Source organism: Marmota marmota, unplaced genomic scaffold (assembly GCF_001458135.2).
Source record: "Marmota marmota marmota unplaced genomic scaffold, marMar, whole genome shotgun sequence".
NCBI lineage: Eukaryota > Metazoa > Chordata > Mammalia > Rodentia > Sciuridae > Marmota > Marmota marmota.
This window is the reverse complement of record NW_025999891.1, coordinates 913943-919519: the sequence shown is the minus strand read 5'-3', so window position 1 is coordinate 919519 and position 5577 is coordinate 913943.

Here is a 5577-nt window from a genome sequence, read left to right as displayed (position 1 = left end):
GAGGAGAGGAGAGAGAAGAGAGAGAGATATCAAACTGCTGGGCAGGAACAGATCTGACCACTTGACACATTGCTATTGGGCTACAAAAATCAGCACCTGAAACCCAACCCTATTCTTCTGCTTCTTTGGTGGAGGTCACACAATCCCCATTGGTACAGTGGTGTTGATAGGTCGGCAGAAGGCATATTTAGGGCACCCTAGAGTGTTATCTATCTAGCTCTGATGTCCCAAGCCCAGGCATGGGACCTTCAGTTATGGCCCCAGACTTGGTTACCCAGTCCAAGGAGTGGGGAGCAAAGCCAGTGGTTTCAGGATCCTGGAGCCTGGGTTTCACCATCACACAATGCCAGAAAACAAACCATTATAAGGGCCACTGAGAAAGGCCATCCTGCCAATCCATCCCATTCAACTTCGTTCTCAGAGGTATATTTGCCTATTTCCAGAATTAGCTGGAGAAGATCCAGTAGCATAGAAAGCTAATACAAATGAACACTTTGCCCCTTTCCTTTGAGGGCACCATAGTACATCCTGGGGGGGGGGGGAATCCCTGCACAGATGATCCTGAAAATCAAGAACCTTGAAATTGGGGCCTTTGATCTTGGTATATTTAATGCCCCAGCATTTGGAGCTGAGCATGAAGAGGTCATTACACACACGAGAATGTCTGGGTGCTGCTGACTTTGCTTATGACACTGAAGCAAAGGGAGATTAGAACACAACAGCCCAAATGGGGTGAGTGCCTTTTTCCTAGGAAGGTTAGGTTGGTGTTGACCCTGATAGTGCTTTCTTTAAGAGTCTGCCACCTGTTTCAGTTGTGATTGGGCCTGGACCACTCTGTACAGTAAGAGAAAATGGGAAATTTAAAGGGAATATGTAGGTGGGAGATAGGGAGCTAAACAGTATACATCATATTGACCTGAGATAATGCCATCCAGTCTGTTCTCTTCTGCTTTCCTTCAGTGGTCATAGCACTTAGAACCCTGGAGTCTTCTAGAAGCATAAGTCCAGTTCTTTTATTTTCGGGGAACAGCCCTATGCCATTTAAATAGGCACATATCTGAAGTAGTATTCAGAAGACATCTTTTTCTTCGGGGAGACAAAAGTGGGGTCAAAACAGATTTGAATGTCAGCCTCTCCCTTGCCCCCAATATCCTATCTGCTCCAGAGCTTAGTAGAGATGCTTGCTATTTAAAACAAACAGCCTTACTGGCTTCACATGATCATCTGTTTTTTTGGGTCATATGGGGACAGCAGCCAGGGGATGTTAGGCAAAAGCAAGATTTTAGAAAGGAGGCTTTTGCTGGGCCTGTTGTTGCCCATAGGAGCCTGAAAATGGTCAAAACAGAATTTCTCATCAACCTAGTTTCCTCCAATTTAGGAATGAACAGTGAGATGGAGATACCTATGGCGGTGTGGAGAGGGGGGCATAAAAGTAGAGGGAATGAATAAGAGAGCTACTTCACATTTTAGCACAAGCTTCCTGTTCCAAGGGGAGTGAAGCCAGGGTTGAAGCTGGCAAGTGTAAGAAGTTGGTTTTTATTTTTTTGGCACCAGTGATTAAACCCAGGATGCTTTATTACTGTGCTACATCCCCAGTCCTTTTCATTTTTTGAGAGGGTCTTGCAAAGTTGCTGAGGTAGGTCTTGAACTTGTGATCTTCCTGCCTCAGCATCCTGAGTCACTGGGATCATAAGCATGCTCCACCATACCCAGCAAGGGAAGTCTTTTTGATGTTTCAGTAGAAAGCTTAGCAGGTTTGGGGAATGATCCTAAAGTCAGCCATCTCCAAAGAGTTGTTCCAAATGTCTCTTTATATGGCTTACAGATGCTTAGGATCTTTAAGGCAAGAGGAAACCTGGGTCATCCAACATTGCGCACTTTCTTATGAGATCTTGTGTATCTCAATGTGCAGTTCAAATCCTACTGTCTCCCAATTTTTTCATATGCTGAGCCAGAGATGTTTTCATATGTTCCCACCACTGACCCCAACGAAGTATTACATATGCAACACCAAGAGCAAGATGAGGGAAAGGGTGTGAAACTAAAAGTACATATATTCCCACTAGGTCCCAGAAGATACCCCAATAGTTCAAGCCTAAATTCTCATCTTTTGCTAGTAGTTTAGGGAGCTTTTTACTTAATCATAATCGAAATAAGGGAGACAGCTGCAGGGTGAAAAGGGATGGAAGACTGCTACACTCAGGGATATACTAGGCAATGTTGACTTAACAAATATTTACTGTGCACCTAACATGGGCCAGGCAATGGACTAGGTTTTCTTGTAGCCAAGGGCAGGTGACCTTTGGTAAGCCAGAGCAGCATCAAAAGCCACAGGGCAGAATTCATAATCACAGTCATACTGGGAAAGGTTACTTTTGCTCTCTACCACCACTCTCTACATGGATGCAGTACAAGAGATGATAGAACCACACCAAGCCAAATAAAGATACTGATATAATCATTTTCGAATCTTAGGTTCTCAGAGTATCATATTCCTCTAATAGGATAAAAAGAAATTAAGTGGGTTTAAGGGCTGGGTTAGCCAACTGAACCTGATCTCCAACAATACAGTCAGAATGATGAGCAGGATTCTGAATTACTGTGACAGAGGTATACCCTACAAGTCACCCATGGGTGCCTCAGTGAAGTGTGCTTCCCAGAGCTCTAAGTTCCCATAGGAATCTTCACCCATCCCCCACCCCCAGCAAGTCATCAGAGGACCTCTCTCAAACCCATCCAACTATACAGTCAAGTTCCACCTTCCCATATATGTATTTTCCCCTCTTCATTGCTTCACAACTCTTCTGAAAGAGTTGAGATCATCTAGTCTGACCTCCCAAGAGAAGATGTCTTATTGAAGGTCATCAAGCTGGCTAGCTGAGAAGCAGCCTGGTTCTCTTCTTTATCTGGGCTAGTCCAGTCTGAGGAAGTGCTGTCAGTGTGGAGTGCAGAGTCCTGAAAGGCGTGAAATGGGTGAAGATGAGGAATAAGCTCCTCCCCTCCTAGTTAACGACAAGAATAATCATTAACTGCTTAGTGGTGCTCCATAACAAGCTTGGTTGATGAGAATCAGACTTGGGATCCAGGAGGTTGGTAAACTTAAGAGGACATTGTTCTGCCTTAGGCTACTGTGAGTCTAGAGCCTCTAATTGGACCTGGGAAGGTGGCCACTGGTGCTTACATCTGGAATGAAAGGGTGACTGGGGGGAAGGGTAGATTTTTATCCAGGCACTCACCCTGGGTGTGGACACTGAGTAATAAAGAAATGCAGTTTAGAAGGAAAAGGGGAGGAGCCATACATGCAATCTGGGCTTCTCTGAGAAACCAGAATTGAGCTAAGCTATGCAGCTGGAGGTGGAGCTGTTGATACCAGTGGGTCAGAAACACGGTGGAGGAAGCTGATGGAAAGGCACAAGGGAAAGGATGAGGTCTTCAGATACTCCTTTAGAAGAAAAGAGAGGTGGCTTTATGAGAGTGAATTAATTCAGTCAACGGAGTGGGACTGGGCAAGATATTGAGAAGAGAGGCGGAGCTCTGCCATGTGAGTCAAGGGCCCGCTGGATCATGCAGGGTTGGAGTTGTGTGTGACAGGGAAGGCCTCTCCCAAGGCAGATGGGTAAGGACTATACTATCCTGGCAAACCAAGTTCACACACAAAAGCCTGGCTGTAGGATCAAGTCTTCAAAATCCAAGGCTAGCTGCCTATGCTAGTAATTGATGCTCTCTCAGAAGAGTTGGCAAGGCCCAGGCTGGGAACTGGGAGAGTACATACCACCATACCCTAGTCTGCCCCAATTAGCAATACCTTAGACAGGAGTGCTGGAGCTACGGCCATCTTTCTGAAGTTACTCTGTGGTAACTCCAATCCCCTGGCTAAATACAGGTTCTTAAGCCTCATACCATTTACCTGCATAATGTCAAGTGCTAAAATGTAAAAACCAAACCCCAAATAGTCATAATAGAGGTAAAAATACTTTTCTACTCAAAGAAAATATAAAGGCACAGTGTGACAGATTTGATTACATCCAGAAGCTCCGAACTATAAACATAAAACAAAATCATCTTTCAAAATACCACCAACTGAGGCTGGGATTGTGGCTCAACAGTAGAGCGCTTGCCTAGCAAGGCACTGAGTTTGATCCTCAGCACTACATAAAAATAAAATAAAGGTATTGTGTCCAACTACAATAAAATACAAAATATTTAAATAACAATAATACCACCAACTACCAACAACAACAACAACAAAAAACAGACATGGTGCACACACCTGCCTTGGGTGACTGAGGCAGAAAGATCACAAGTTTGAGGCCAGTCTCGCAATCTAGCAAGACCTTGAATCAAAATCAAAATGGGCTGGGGATGTGTCTTGGTGGTTGAGAGTGTGCCTGGGTTCAATCCCCAATATAAAAAAAAAAAAAAGTAAGAAATGAAAAGGTAAATAATGAAATGGAGGGAATTCTTGGTAAGACATGCCCTTGCAATTCAATAGAAAAGGAACACATGGATAGAAAACACACAGAAGATAAATCTAAAATTTATAAAACAATAAATATATGAAATAATTGATATAATGTAAAAAGTAGAAATATATGGAAATGTGGCCTTGCAAATAGCATAATGAAATTCAAACAATGGAATAATCTCTTGCCTATCAGTTGATAAAGAATTCGTAAAAATTTACCTCCTAGTGCTATCAAGTGTGGTAACAAACAGGCATTCATGGAAACGTAAACTAGCACAGCCTATTTAGTGGACAAATTGGCAATATACAGGAGGCGCCTTTGAAAGAGGCATATCCTGTGCCTCAGCAACTTGTACACATATTTATCCTAAAACAATAACAAAAATGCATAAAGAATTTTATACAAAGATATTCACCAAAGTGTTATTTACAATAGTGAAAATATTTTAGAAATCCAAAAATGTCCAGCTAGGAACAACTGGCTTAGTGAAGCAATGCTCACAATATATTACACCATGTAAAGAAAACAAGGTTATTCCATACACCAAAATATTAACAGGGGTTATCTTTGGGCAGTGTGATTATTAGTAATTTTTATTTTCACATGTTTTCTGCACCACATACTAGTTTTATAATCAGAAAAAAGTTATCACAATATATTGGTAAAGGAAAAAGATTATAAAATATACAATGACTCCTCATTTGCTATTTAAAATATATATGCATATAAAAATAGACAACAAAGCGTAAAATAATCTCATTATGAGTAGTAGCAGTGAAATTATAGGTTTTTATTATTTTCTAAATGTTTAATAATTAAAATGTATTAATTTTGTTAAAAGGAAGTCATTCAAGGGGAAAAGGCTGGCCTGTGCTTAGGAAGGGCTGCCCATTCTTCAGGATATAATGGTATTTGATCCCATCTGTGTCTGCGGCTTTATTCCTCATCCTACTCTTTCATCTGAAAGCTCTCCCAAAGCAGGTTTCTTTATCTTGTTTCTCCCCACACCCAAGCTATCTAGGTTTGCTCTTTCTGCTGCCTTGCTCTGAAGCTCCCCAGAAGTCATGAAGGCATTCCTTAGAGTCCTGGTGAGCCAACATGGAACTATATT